Source organism: Mastigoproctus giganteus, chromosome 12 (genome assembly GCF_048544385.1).
Source record: "Mastigoproctus giganteus isolate SK-2022 chromosome 12, ASM4854438v1, whole genome shotgun sequence".
Taxonomy (NCBI): domain Eukaryota; kingdom Metazoa; phylum Arthropoda; class Arachnida; order Uropygi; family Thelyphonidae; genus Mastigoproctus; species Mastigoproctus giganteus.
The window spans coordinates 104,019,795-104,036,368 of record NC_143586.1 but is presented as its reverse complement, the minus strand read 5'-3'; positions in this window follow the sequence as shown (position 1 = coordinate 104,036,368).

Here is a 16,574-nt window from a genome sequence, read left to right as displayed (position 1 = left end):
AAGAAAGCAAGTGTATGAGTTTATAAAGCATCAGCCAAAAAAAAAAAAAAAAAATCACACATTCCCTCCAAATGCCTGTCCAGTTCCTCCTTAAATTTATTTAACCTATCAACTTCCACAACGACAGATGGAAGTTCGTTCCAGCTATTAACCACCCGCTGGCTAAAGGCAAATTTCCGCACATCTATTCTACATCTGTCTTTTATTAATTTGAATTTATGCCCCCTTAGGTTCGTAATCTGAACAAGTGGAAGGTTCCCATCATAATTCAGCGTGCTCAACCCATTCAAGGCCTTATACACCTCAATCAGATCACCGTGCAGGTGCCTAGTCTCCAGCCACTGCAATTTGCAGAACTTAAGACTCTCCTGATAAGAGGGTCCCTTCATTTCCCTCACCAATCTTGTTGCCCTTCTCTGTACACGCTCAAGCAAATCTACATCTTTCCTAAAATGAGGCCTCCAGACCTGTATGCAGTATTCAAGGCGTGGCCTGACCTGACCAGTGCCTTATACAGAGGGACAATTACCTCCTTTTCCCTGCTAGCAAAATTCCTACATATCATTGACAAAACCCCATGACCTGCCCTGGCAGCCTGTCTGCATTGCTCAGAAAACTTCATATCTGACTGCACAATTACTCCCAGATCTTTTTCATTTACTACCACCTTAAGTGTAGTACCACACAGTTGGTACGTTTCTCTGGGGTTGCTCTCATAATTATGGCTAAGGGTTTGCTTAGTTGATTTGCTGCCTCCTTTAATATAACTGGATAGATCCCATCCACCCCATGTGCCTTTCTTATGTTTAACTTCAACAATTTCTCCTCCACTTTGTTCTTATTTATTACAAAATCATTAAGCACCCTGCTACAATTTGATAACCTTCTGCCATTTTCAAACCTTAATAACTCCTCATGGTTGAATGTAGATGCAAAATACTCATTCAGTTTGTCTGCTACCTGAGCAGGATCATCAATAGTTGAACCATCGATATCAAGTGGACCAATCAGATTCATCTCCTTCCTTTTAGAGTTTATATAAGTAAAGAAATCCTTGCTGTTTTTCTTAGCATCTTTTGCCAGAGATTTCTCATAATCTGCCTTCGGCTTATATCTGCTATAGGCTTCTGAGCCGCTTGAAAATTTATATGCATCCCATGTATTTTTCTTCTCTGTCACGAGTCTCATTAGTTCATTAGATAACCATTTAGGCCTAAACCTTGAACAATATTTCTTAATAGTTATGAAACTTTTAGTAGCATCCACAATTAATTCCTTGAATGCTTCCCACTTAGAATTTACTGTTGGTAACATCTTCAGTTGATCCCACTGTACAGAATTTAAAAACAGTCTGAGACCATTGCACTCACCTTTACGGAAGCAAAAACCCTTTCCTTTACCCCTGATGGTAATTATATCTTTAAGGAAATCCCACATCAGTACACTGTGATCACTGCCACCTAGTCGTTCCTTTATCTGCAAATTCTTAATACACAAATGATCACTGCTGATAACCAGATCACGAGTATTACCCTCTCTGGATAGTCTTACTATTGTGTGAGTGACCAACCCACCAGTTCCAGTCAATATCTGGGAAGCTAAAATCCTCCATTATAAGACATGCTTATTTACTAGCCCACTCCATTTCTCTGTACAATTGTTCATTGTACTCATTCGAGTCATTAGGCCTATAACACCTTGTCTTGACCAACACTTCAAATCCATCAAATTTATTTACTATACTTCTAGCATTAGTATACATGTACGTATCCTTAAAATTAGTTACCCTAACTCATCCCATATACCCACCTGTTTCAGGACAATATAGGTAAAACCATTATTTCGTTCAAATCTTGCAGCCATTGTTTTTGTATAGAGTAATAGGGAATTCAAATATTTAATTGTGGTAACTAGGCCGCTCTAACGTATAATTATATAGCATAATACACATCACTGCATTTAGGATTCTATTAGATAACATAGTATTGACAATTAATTAATTAAATTTATTGATCTTATTAATTTAAAATATCATGCCCCAGACTAGAGCAGCAAAGCAACGGGCACAAAGTGGAAGGAGTGCTGTTACTGGGGGGGGGGGGAGAACTGAGGGGGACGATTCTCCAACAACTTTCCAGTTCCTTCTGTTTTGCGCAATTGCCATCCATTTACTACCCACAATCCCATGAATTTCATCTGTCCATCTCCGTTGTCTTCCAGGTTTTCTTCTAGCTCCTCTTGGGTACCATTCTGTTATTTTCTTAGTCCATCTGTCATCATGCCTTCGAGCTATGTGTCCTGCCAAGACCATTTTAGTTCTTTAATTTTGATAAGAATGTCCTTTACTTAAGTTTGCTGCCTAATCCATGTGTTTCTCTTCTTATCTAACAGTCTGATTCCCTGTATAATTTGTTCCATTCTTCACTGTGCAGTTCTCAGTTTCTCTTCATTCTTTTGGTGCCCAAGTTTTACTTCCATAAGTCATGGTGGGGAGTATACATTGGTTCATTATTTTAGTTTCAGACAAATTGGAATATTGCTTCTCATTACATGACTATATTTCCTAAATGCTATCCATCCTAAATTTATTCTTCTCTTGACTTCCAGCCATTTATCATTATTACAGCTAATGACTTGTCCCAAATAAGTATATGACTCCACCTTTTCAATTACTGCTCCTTCAATCATTATGTCTCTTTCTGTGGCATACTTGTTCATCATTACTTTTGTTTTAGCCATATTCATCTGAAATCCTTACTAACTGTGCATAATTGATTAAGATTTTCCTCTAATTCTTTGGGATCGTGGCTAATGACCACAATGTCATCTGCAAATCGTAAATGGTTTAGGTACTCTCCATTCACATTGACTCCTTTCTGCGACCAATCTAATCTTCTGAAAGCATCCTCAAGGCAGCAGTAAACAGCTTCGGAGATGTTGTGTCTCCTTGTCGAACTCCTTTCTCAATTTTAAATTTGCTCTGTCTTTGTCTAGTCTAATAAAGGAGATAGCGTTCTCATATATTTTCTTCAAATATCATAATATATGGGGTATCTATGCCTTGTCTTTCCAGTGCCCAAAACATTGCCTTATGCTGTATGCAGTCAAATGCCTTTTCATAATCCACAAAAGCTAGGCATAATGGTGTTTTATATTCATTTGCTTTCTCCATTAGCTGTGATATTACGGGAAGGCGATCCATAGTTGAGAATCCTGTCCTAAAGCCAGCTTGCTCTTTCAGTTGATTCTCATCAAGTATTCTTTCTAATATGTTAGTTGAACCTGCAAAAAACCCATGGGGAAAAATCAGGAAGTACGCGAACCTAAGACAGGAGATCAAAGAGATGTGGCATAGGCAACAAGTAACTACCATCCCGATCATTGTGTCACCCACAGGTATGGTGCCAAAGACCCTACATAACAGCCTAGTAGCAATAGGTCTCCCAGCGAGCACCTACAAGGAACTCCAGAAAGTCACAATCCTGAACATCTGTAAGATAGTCAGCGAGTTCCTTGATTAACAGTAACACCAGACATAACAACCATCCTGTGTCATCCATTTACTTGGTAGTAGTACCCATCACGAGGTGGAATCCCTAGTCAGGGAGAAATAATATAAGAGCAATAGTAATAATAATAATCTATCTTGCAGGAACTGACTTTAAAATGCAGAAGGACTGTAAATGTCACTACATTGTAGTGTCAAGATGTCACTTTCAACACTGCTATCACAAACTCAGTAACTTTGACAGAGAGAGAATTAATGGCCTTCGAGAGACTGGATGGTTGATTCATTGTGTAGTGGAAAACAGCAATACTTCAGCACACAGATGTTGGCAACAGTGACTGAGGTGAAAGTATACAGCTGCTCATCGAATGGGTAGTGGAGTCTGATAGAGGAATGGAGAATAGGCAGATTGTCTTATTTATCAATAGGTGTACACTGCACCTACAGCCACTCTAACTACCTTCCAAAGAGCTGTGACATCAGCCAGCTCTCACCCCACCACCCATCAAACCATTCCACACTCACTGACAGAAGGGAACTGCCATGCATACTGGCCAGTGCATAAATGACCACTGCCCAGAATCAACAGAAACTGGAATGGTGCCACACATGCAGGCCACCTGGGATACAGTATGGAATCAAGTGGTCTTCAGCAATGAATCCCACTTCTGCTTGGACCCAACAATCACTTCATATGTGTGTTTAATTTTGGTCAATAAGGATCTTAAAAGTTCGAATCACATAGGTTGGCGTTAATTAGATAATTTTAATATTTATTATAATTAATTTATAACTTTACAAATATAACAGTATAGCATAATACATATAAAGCAAACTTAATAGAGTAATCCATATAACATAAACTTGATAGCATTATCATAGGCATATGATGCAAGAAAGCAAGCTTATACAGCATCAGCAAAAAAAAAAAAAAAAAAAAAACCTATTTCTCTGATCCATTCATCCCAAATCTTTGTGTAGTTCTGCCTTGAATTTATTTAAGCTATCAACTTCCACAACAACAGATGAAAGTTTGTTCCGGCAATTAACCACCCGCTGGCTAAAGGCAAATTTCCACACATCTATTCTACAACTGTCTTTCCTCAATTTGAATCTATGCCTCCTCAGGTTTGTAATCTGAACAAGAGGAAGAATCCCATCAGCACTGAGCCTACTCAATCTATTCAAGGCCTTATACACCTCAATCAGATCACCTCACAGGTGCCTAATCTCCAGAAGCTGCAATTTGCAGATCTTAAGCCTTTCTTCATAAGAGCACCCCTTTGTTCCCTTCACCAGTCTCGTCGCCGTTCTCTGTACTTGTTCTAGCAACTACAACGAGTACAGAGAACATTAGAAATCTTGAGTATTAGACTTGACACCAAGGGTGTCAAGACTAATACTCAAGATTTCTAAGAGGTACAAGTTAAAGGTTATAATGATTCATGCACCAACATAAAGCCATGATGATGAAGAGGTTGAAGAAATATACACCGAAACTGAGTCTTCTAGATGAGCAGAAAACCCACTACACTATTATTATGGGCGACTTCAATGCTAAGGTTGGAAAAAGACAAGACAGCGCAGAAAGGGGAACTATAGGAAATTTTGGAATTGGTGAAAGAAATGAAAAACTTGTGGAATTTGCAGAATCTCAAGGATTGTCAGTAATGAACACTTTTTTCAAGAAAAGGGTGAACAGAAAGTGGACATGGAAGAGTCCAAATGGATTAACAACTAATAAAATCGACTTCAATCTCACTAACAGAAGATATATCGTGAATGATGTTACCGTCCTGAATAAGGTAAATGTTGGAAGTGATCACAGAATGATAAGATGCACACTTGATATAGATGTAGGAAAGGAAAAAACTGACTTGAGTAAATAATACGAAGGTCTTTGAGATAACAGAAGAGGAGAAAGAGCAGTATGTACTGGAACTTAAGAACAAGTTTGAGCTTCTGCAGACTGCTCAGAACCAAGATATCGACGAGGAATATTACAACTTTCTGAAAGTGATAAAGCCCAAGAAACCTAGAGGGAAAATGAAATCCAAAGAAGAAAAAATTAGTCAAGAAACACTTGTTATGATGAACCAAAGGCGACAAATGAAGAGCACGATAAACACTGACCAGGAGAAAATTGAGCATACTGAGTTATGCAAAACCATAAGAAGATTTAACACGAGAAAAGTAGAACAAGCATTAAGGGAAAACAAAGGACTTAAATCAGCAGTAATACAGAAAGACAAATGGTACTGAAACTGAAGAATAGCGATGGTGTACTTATAAATAGCAGAGAAGGCATAATTCAAATAGCAGAAGACTACTATAGAGTTTATACAAGGAGCGAGGGAATGATACCATCAGTGGGGAAGATGCATTGCAAATTAGCAACACATACGACATAGCTGATATTCTTCCTGATGAGGTAGAACATGCACTGAAGAAAATGAAGAATCAGAAAGCCCCAGGGGAAGCTGAAGTTACTGTAGAGTTGTTAAAATTGGGAGGAAGATACATAACACAAAAACTGGCAAGACTCTTCACAAAATGCACATGTGATGCCTAAGCAGTGGAATAATGCAATCATAGTTTTGCTGCATAAGAAAGGAGATAAATCAGAAATTGGAAATTATAGACCAATTAGCTTGTCATCCCACATCTACAAGTTGTTCACAAGGGTCATTACTAACAGATTAGAAAGAATACTTGATGAGAATCAACAGAAAGAGCAAGCTGGCTTTAGGACAGAATTCTCAACCATGGATTACCTTCACGTAATATCACAGCTAATGGAGAAAGCAAAAGTTACTGTCCTTTGTGGATTATGAAAAGGCATTTGACTCCATACAGCATAAGGCAATGTTTCGGGCACTGGAAAGACAAGGCATAGATTCCCCATATATTATGATTTTGAAGAAAATATATGAGAATGCTACCTCCTTTATTAAACTAGACAAAGACAGAGCAAATTTAAAATCGAGAAAGGAGTTTGACAAGGAGACAAATCTCTGAAGCTGTTTACTGCTGCCCTTGAGGAAGCTTTCAGAAGATTATATTGGTCGCAGAAAGGAGTCAATGTGAATGGAGAGTACCTAAACCATTTATGATTTGCAGATGACTCTGTGGCCATAATCCACGATCCCAAAGAATTAGAGGAAAATCTTAATCAGTTATGCACAGTTAGTATGGATTTTGGACTAAAGATGAATATGGCTAAAACAAAAGTAATGATGAAAAAGTATGCCACAGAAAGAGACATAATGATTGAAGTAGCAGTAATTGAAAATGTGGAGTCATACACTTATCTGGGACAAGTTATTAGCTGTAATAATGATAAATAGCTGGAAGTCAAGAGAAGAATAAATTTTGGATGGATAGCATTCAGGAAATATAGTCACATACTAAAGAGCAATATCCCAGTTTGTCTGAAACGTAAAATAATGAACCAATGTATACTCCCCACCATGACTTATGGAAGTGAAACTTGGGCACTCACCAAAAGAATGGAAGAGAAACTGACAACTACACAGCAAAGAATGGAATGAATTATACTGGGAATCAGACTGTTAGATAAGAAGAGAAACACATGGATTAGGCAGCAAACTCAAGTAAAAGACTTTCTTATCAAAACTAAAGAACTAAAATGGTCTTGGGCAGGACACATAGCTAGAAGAGACATGATGGCAGATGGACTAAAAGAATAACAGAATGATATCCAAGAGAAGCTAGAAGAAAACCTGGAAGACAAAAACGGAGAGGGACAGATGAAATTCATGAGTTTGTGGTTAGTAAATGGATGGCCATTGCACAAAACAGAAGGAACTGGAAAGTTGCTGGAGGGGCCTTCGTCCTGCAGTGGATTGAAAATGGCTGATGATGATAATAAGACAATGGTAAGGCCACATCTTGACTACTGCATACATGTATGGTTAGTCTAATTTTAGTAAGGATATAGAGCTGCTGGAACAAGTACAGAGAAAAGCAACAAGATGGCGAATGGAGCAAAAGTGTGCTCTTTCCAAGAAAGGCTTGAGTTCTGCAAATTACAGTTTTTACAAGTACCAGCAGGGAAATCTTATTGAGGTGTCTAAGGCTTTAATTTAAACAGACTGAGAAAGCTCAATGAAGGATTCTTTCTCTTACTCAGAGTACACATATGGGGGGGGGGCATAAATTCAAATTGAGGACAGACAGTTGCAGAATAGATTTGTTGCAGTTTGCCTTTAGGCAGCAGGTGGTTGATTTTATTAATAACATACTTCCATCTAATGTTGTGGAAGTGAACAGCTTGAATAAATTCAAGGAAGAACTAGATAAACTACAGAGTGAATCGGTGAAGTGGGGGGGGGGTTTCCCAACTGATGCTGCATAAACTTGCTTTCTTGCATCATTTGCGACTACTAATACTCATATTAATATTAGCAGCTATAATGCACCATAGTGCAATCCTCTGGATCCCTGATATTGAATATCAAAGAGAGAGCCAGTACCAAATGCACATGCCTCACCTATGTAAAACTTTTAGGTCAACAACTTTGCATAGAAGCTCTAAACCACACTTTTGTTGAGGCTCAAAAAATAAAAATCCAGGAGTACAGTGTCTGGTGACTGAGAAGGCCATTCTATGGTCCCCTTCAAAACCCATATGTAAAACAGCACTTGTGCAGCCAAACTGTACAAGAGCCTCAGAACTGTCATACAAATTACACAAATAATGGCTTTACTGATACTAAGTTTCAGAACGATCATATGCATTATTATACAATTAATGGCTTTACCAATACTAAGTTTCAAAATGATCATACGCATTATTATACAATTAATTGCTTTACTGATACTAAGTTTCAGAACGATCATACGCATTATTATACAATTAACTGCTTTACTGATACTAAGTTTCAGAACAATCATATGCATTATTATACAATTAACTGCTTTACTGATACTAAGTTTCAGAACAATCATATGCATTATTATACAATTAATGGCTTTTACTGGTACTATCTATAAAATTCTGCATATGTATCACAAACACTTAACATTAGCATTAGCATTAGCATTAGCATTAGTAGAGGCATATGATGCAAGAAAGCAAGCTTATTCAGCATCAGCCAAAAAAAAAAAAAAAAAAATCCTCTCCCATTTCATCCCTCCGTTCGTTCGAAATACCTGTCCAGTTGAGCTTTAAATTTGTTTAGGCTATCAACTTCAACAACAAGTGATGGAAGTCGGTTCCACCAACCAACCACCCGCTGGCCAAAGGCAAATTTCCGCACATCTATCCGACATCCGTCCTTCCTCAATTTGAATGTATGCCCTCTGAGGTGATTATTCTGAGAAAGATGAAGAATCCCATTGGCATTGAGCATGCTCAAACCATTCATTTAGTAGATAAAAGTGCGTCATTCACAGGAATGTGAATGATGCACTTTTATCTACTAAATGATTCATCAGAAAAAAAATTGGTCCTAAATGGTAATCACAAGAGTTCCATTCCAATTAACTCAACCTCAGAATCTCACATCTGGTGAGTATGGGCTTGGCAACCCAGGGTCCTGAGCTGGATATCATCACTCTTAGCTTAAATTGGCATATTTACTTATTTTCTAGAGTAGTTTTATATTCCTAGTTAAGATACTTAAGTTTAAAGTTTAACTTGATAGAGATTTTGTGGGTATTACTTAGTATCGGTAACAGTATCAAATCCATGTGTTACAAATTGCAGCTCTGTTGAACGAGAGGTTTTTAACCGTATTTAGCCGATTTATTAACCAATTGTTATATCAAATTATTATCTGTAAGTAGCTATAGACCTAGTCAGGATCCTTAGTTTATTCTAAATTGAGACAGCGAGATTTGGAAGTTAATCAATACTTAAGAGTCCGTAGAACTACCGTTCGTAATTACCACCATTGTAACACGATACAGCATATCCGGAATTCGATAGCATTAGCTTTGTATAGTATAGTGCATAATATAATATTGTCAGTTAATCAGTAAATCCATTAATCTTGTTAAACTTTTTTTTTTTTTTTTTTTTTTTTTGATTTGGTAGTTGTTGGCGCATCGGCTTCTGTGGCCATATTGCACCTCCCAAGGTTTTTGCAGTACTTTGATCCAAGCCCGAGGCGGGAATCGAACCCGCGACCTTTGGGTTGCCGGGCAGGTACTTTACCCACTCGGCTAGCCCGGTCGGCTTGTTAAACTTCATTGTCAATTAAATTGTACTTTTAACTATATATATATATAACAACTTAGAGTATAAACATAACAAATAATTAATACATAACTTGATACGGAAGTTATATAAAGGGAACTCGTAGATAACACTCGATACTGAAAAATAAATATAGCGTTATAACTGTGTTAGGATACAAGTTTAAGGTTTTAATTTTGTTCTGAAATTGTAATTTTATTGACATTAAATCGAAATCATGACTCAGACCAGAGCAGCAAAACAAAAGGCTCAAGCTAATGGGAGTGCTGTGGCTCAGGGGAGAACTGAGGGGGGCAGTTGCCCATTGAATCACAGCCTTTTAAGATGCACTGTTTGCTTGATGTTTGCGAAGGAATCGGGTACGGGACATGATACTGCCATGGGGGATGTCTTTGTGTGTGAACAATGCAACGAGAGCAAGGAAATTAGGCGACAACTCAGCGTTGCTATGGGCCTATATGAGACTTTGAAGGACAGGGTGGATGCCCTCGAAGGAAATAAATTGAGGGGCCCATCAAGCTCTCAGCTGCCCACATCAATGCCAGAGCTTGCACTTGGTCATCTTGCAACACAGAGGCAGCCCCCAAGGCAGAATGCGCTGGTCCCACAGGAACTAGTAGTTGTTGGTGACTCTATTGTCAGGGAAACGGGGAACATGCTTTGTAAAAAGGATAGGTGGAACAGGACCAGGGTATGTCTGCCAGGGGAAAAGGTTGATGACATTGTAGAGCGTATATCATCTTTTAAGGGCACAAAAGGTGATATAGTTGTACATGTTGGCACTAATGATATTAAGAGTAGGAGACCAGCAGAATTACTTAACAAGTACAGGTCACTGTTGAAAAAAAGCCGTGAAGTAGGGTTGAATTTGAAAGTGTCTGCAATTCTGCCCAGACACGATAGGAGGGAGTATATGATGAGAGCCTTGTCGATCAATTCGGCCCTGGAAAGTTGTGCAAGGCTCAAGGGGTAGAATTTTTTTCAGCCTGGACTGTACTTGTTAACAGGAGAGATTGCTTCTACGGGGATGGGATACACTTAAATAGAAAGGGGGAAAGAATATTTGCTGATGCTATCGAGGCAGTGTTAGGTGGGTCGGAAAACTGCTAGCTTGGGTGGAGACAAAGACTAATAGATTAACAGTAGCCACTGGCAGAGGTGAAAGAGATTCTTGCACTGCTTCTATTGGAATGAGCAGAAGCCTGAAAAACAAGTTGCAGGATATTTCAGAGACTGCTGGAAGTCATTGCGGTACAAGTAAACACATGGGTTGTGTTAGGGTAGCTAAAAATAGAAACAGGTGCATGTATACTTGCGTGTACACCAATGCTAGGAGTTTAGTAAATAAATTTGATGAATTTGAGGTATTGCTCAAAACATCAAAGGCAGATATTGTTGGGATTTCAGAGACGTGGTGTCACACAGATATAAGGAATGCAGAAAGGGAATTTGGGGAGTACAACATCTACAGAAAGGATAGACAGTTTAGGAAGGGAGGAGGGGTTATGCTATTAGTTAAGAAACACATAAAATCCAAGGAAGTGAAGCCAGTCGACATCGATGGACAGGGCAGTGTCGAGTCAGTTTGGTGTAAATTAAGCATAGGTAAATCAAAATTGAGAGTAGGAGTGTGCTATAGGCCTAATGACTCTGATGAGTATAATAAGATACTGTACAGGGAAATAGAATGGGCCAGTAAATCAGAGAGTCTTATAATGGGGGATTTTAATTTCCCAGATATTGACTGGAATTTGTGGGTTGGTCACTCACACACTAGCAAGGCTTTTGTGGATTTATTGGATGATTGTTTTCTACACCAGCATGTTCGGGAGGCAACTAGAGCGAGTAATACTCTTGACCTGATTATCAGTAGTGATTCTTCATGCATTAAGAATCTGCAGATAAAGGAACCACTAGGTGGCAGTGATCACAGTGTGCTGAAGTGGGATTTACTCAACGAGGTAACTACCATCAGAGGTAAAGGGAAGGGTTTTTGCTTTCGTAAAGGCGACTATGATGGTCTGAGACAGTATTTAAATTCTACACAGTGGGACCAACTGATGATGTTACCAACAGCAAATTCAAAATGGGAAGCATACAGAGACCTAATCTTGGAAGCTACCAGGCTTTACATACCGACCAAGAAATATTGTTCAAGGTTCAGGCCTAAATGGTTGTCAGATGAACTAATGAGACATATGGCAGAGAAGAAAAATGCATGGCATACATACAAATTAATGGGTGACATGGAAGCCTATGATAGATATAAGTTGGTCTGTAACCAAGTCACAAAGGAGATTAGGCGGGCAAAGGCAGATTATGAGAAATCCTTGGCAAAGGATGCAAAGAAAAACAGAAAAGAGTTCTTTACCTATTTAAACTCAAGAAGGAAAGGGATGAATCAGATTGGTCCACTGGATGTTGATGGTTCAACAGTTGAGGATCCTGCTTAGGTGGCTAACAATCTAAACAAGTATTTTAACATTAGCATTAGTAGAGGCATTTGATGCAAGAAAGCAAGCTTATGCAGCATCAGCCAAAAAAAAAAAAAAAAAACCACTTCCCCCCTCTGTTCGTTCAAAATACCTGTCCAGCTGAGCCTTAAACTTATTTAGGCTATCAACCTCCACCATAAGGGATGGAAGTCTGTTCCACCAACCAACCACCCGCTAGCTAAAGGCAAATTTCCGCACGTCTATCCTACATCTGTCTTTCCTCAATTTGAATTTATGCCCTCTCAGGTGATTTTTCTGAGCTAGAGGAAGAATCCCATCAGCATTGAGCATGCTTAAACCATTCAAGGCTTTATACACCTCTATCAGATCACCTCGCTGGTGCCTAGTCTCCAGACACTGTAATTTGCAAAACTTAAGCCTTTCTTCGTAAGAGCACCCCTTTGTTCCATTCACTAATCTTGTTGCCCTTCTCTGTACTCGTTCCAGCAGCTCTACATACTTCTTGAAATGAGGCCTCCAGACCTGTATACAGTACTCTAGGTGTGGCCTGACCATCGCCTTATACAATGCAATAATCACCTCCTTATCCCTGCTGGAAAAATTCCTGTATATCATTGACAATACTCCATGAGCTACTCTTGCAGCCCGTCTGCACTGCTCAGAGAACTTCATATCTGCCTGCACAACCACCCCCAAGTCCCTTTCATTCTCTACCACTGTCAGTGTAGTACCACAGAGTTGATACGTTTCTCTGGGGTTGCTGTTTCCCATGTGTAGTACTTTACATTTGTCAATGTTAAACTTCATTTGCCACCTCGAAGCCCATCTGCTCAACCTTTCCAGATCCTGTTGCAGCAGCATAGTGTCAGTAGTGTCCTTGACAACCCTGCCAACCTTTGTATCGTCTGCAAACTTGGACATTAAGCCCGATATACCATCATCAATATCATTTATAAATACAGAAAACAATAATGGACCCAACACTGAGCCCTGAGGGACTCCACTAATAACATCAGTCCACGATGAGCAGTGTCCATTGATTACCACTCTCTGTCTTCTCACCCTCAACCACCCCTTTATCCATAGCAGCAATTTGCCTCCAATGTCACACTGCTCCAATTTGTGTAGCAGTCTTCCATGTGCAACAGTATCAAAAGCCTTTCTAAGATCCAAGTATATAATATCAAAGTTATTCCCTGTATCCAGTTCTTTTGTGACTGCATCATAGTATCCAATCAAGTTGGTCAGGCAAGACCTCCCCTTAACAAAACCATGCTGTGTCTGAGCTATAACTGAAGTCTTGTCTAAATGATCCTGCAGTGCTTCTTTAACCAGTGCCTCCATTAATTTTCCTGGAACAGAAGTTAAGCTCACAGGTCTATAATTACTTGTGTCAGCCTTTGATCCTCCTTTGTGAATTGGGGTCACATTTGCACATTTCCAGTCTATGGGTACCTCCCCTGAGTCCAAGGAAGCTCTCATAATTATGGCTAAGGGTTTGCTTACTTCCTTTGCTGCCTCCTTTAATATAACTGGATAGATCCCATCCACCCCGAGTGCCTTTCTTGTGTTTATCTTCAACAGTTTCTCCTCCACTTTACTCCCAGTTATTTCAAGATTCTCTAGCTTCTGCTAGAGTTGAATACACCTCTGGCATTCCCCTCGCTGAATAACTCCTCACGTGTGAATGTCGATGCAAAATATTCATTTAGTTTGTTAGCTACCTGAGCAGGATCATCAACACTTGACCCATCAATATCAAGTGGACCAATCTGATTCATCCCCTTCCTTCTAGAGTTTACATAAGTAAAGAACTCTTTGCTGTTTTTCTTTGCATCCCTTGCCAAGGATTTCTCGTAATCTGCCTTCGCCTGCCTAACCTCCTTTGTAACTTGGTTGCATATCAACTTGTATCTATCATAGGCTTCTGTGTCATGTGTTAATTTGTATGTATCCCATGCATTTTTCTTCTCTGCCATATGCCTCATTAGTTCATCTGACATCCATTTTGGCCTAAACCTTGAACAATATTTCTTAGTTGGTATGTAAAGCCTAGTAGTTTCCAAGATAAGTTCTTTGAATGCTTCCCATTTTGAATTTGCTGTTGGTAACATCATCAGTTGGTCCCACTGTATAGAATTTAAATACTGTCTCAGTCCATCGTAGTCGCCTTTACGGAAGCAATAACCCTTCCCTTTACCCCTAATGGTAGTTACCTCTTTGAGTAAATCCCACTTCAGCACACATTTTGCATCTACATTCACACATGAGGAGTTATTCAGGAAGGGGAATGTCGTAGGTGAAGTAAACATTGGCAGTGAGCTAGATGATTTTCTGATAACTGAGAGGATTTTGGTTTTTGGTTTTTTTTGGTTTTATTGGCGCATCAGCTACTAAGGCTATAATGCGCCAAGACCAAATAACTGAGAGCAAAGTGGAGGAGAAATTGTTGAGGATAAACATAAAAAAAAAAAAAGGCACCCAGGGGTGGATGGGATCTATCCAGTTATATTAAAGGAGGCAGCAAAGGAAGTAAGCAAACCCCTAGCCATAATTATGAGAGCTTCTTTGGACTCAGGGGAGGTACCCATAGACTGGAAATGTGCAAATGTAACCCCAATTCACAAAGGAGGATCAAAGGCTGACACAAGTAATTATAGAACAGTTAGTTTAACTTCGGTTCCAGGAAAATTAATGGAGGCACTGGTTAAAGAAGCACTGCAGGATCATCTAGACAAGAATTCAGTTATAGCTCAGACACAGCATGGTTTTGTTAAGGGCAGGTCTTGTCTGACCAATTTGATTGGATACTATGATGTAGTCACAAAAGAACTGGATGCAGGGAATAACTTTGATATTATATATTTGGATCTTAGAAAGGCTTTTGATACTGTCACGCATGGCAGACTGCTGCACAAATTGGAGCAGTGTGGCATTGGAGGCAAATTGCGGCTATGGCTAAAGTGATGGTTGAGTGGCAGAAGACAGAGAGTGGTACTCAATGGACACTGCTCAACGTGGACTAATGTTATTAGTGGAGTTCCTCAGGGTTCAGTGTTGGGTCCATTGTTGTTTTCTGTATTTATAAATAATATTGATGATGGTATATCAAGCTTAATGTCCAAGTTTGCAGACGATACAAAGGTTGGCAGGGTTGTTAAGGACACTACTGATGCTATGCTGCTGCAACAGGATCTGGAAAGGTTGAGCAGATGGGCTGAGAGGTGGCAAATGAAGTTTAACATTGACAAATGTAAAGTACTACATATGGGAAACAGTAACCCAGATCAACGTATCAACTCTGTGGTACTGCGCTGACAGTGGTAGAGAATGAAAAGAACCTGGGGGTAATTGTGCAGGCAGATATGAAGTTCTCTGAGCAGTGCAGACGAGCTGCAAGAGTAGCTCATGGTGTTTTGTCAATGATATACAGCAATTTTTCTAGCAGGGATAAGGATGTGATTATTCCCTTGTATAAGGCATTGGTCAGGCCACACCTTGAGTACTGTATACAGGTCTGGAGGCCTCATTTCAAGAAGGATGTAGAGCTGCTGGAACGAGTACAGAGAAGGGCAACAAGATTAGTGAATGAAACAAAGGGTTGCTCTTACGAAGAAAGGCTTAAGTTTTGCAAATTACAGAGTCTGGAGACTAGGCATCGGCGAGATGATCTGATAGAGGTGTATAAGGCTTTGAATGGCTTGAGCATGCTCAATGCTGATGGGATTCTTCCTCTTGCTCAGAATAATCGCCTGAGAGGGCATAAATTCAAATTGAGGAAGGACGGATGTCGGGTAGATGTGCGGAAATTTGCCTTTAGCCAGTGGGCAGTTGGTTTGTGGAATAGACTTCCATCACTTGTTGTTGAAGTTGATAGCCTAAACAAATTCAAGGCTCAGCTGGACAGGTATTTCGAACGAAAGGAGGGGTGAAATGGGAGTAGTGGGTTTTTTTTTTTTTTTTTTGGCTGATGCTGAATAAGCTTGCTTTCTTGCATCATATGCCTCTACTAATGCTACTGCTTCTCAGGCGCCTCCATAGCCAGGTGGGCAGAAGCAACAGTGCGTAGCACACACTTCTTGATCAGACTGGGGTTCGAGCCTGTGACTACCAAATATGGAGGATGTGGAAAGGTCAGGGAATGACCACCACAAATTCCTGGAGCAATATGGCCTTAGTTGCTAATGCTCCTAAAAATCAAATAACAATAACAAACATCATTCTTCTCTTTCTTGGTGATTCCCTTCTACTTCTCTCAGAGTAATTCAGAATTTTTTTTTGGCCTGGTACACAGCATAAGCATCAGGCTTCCTTGCATCATAAGGCTAATAATAATAAAAATCATGTACAACTATGAAACATTCCAAATCTACAAATAATCCTTGTA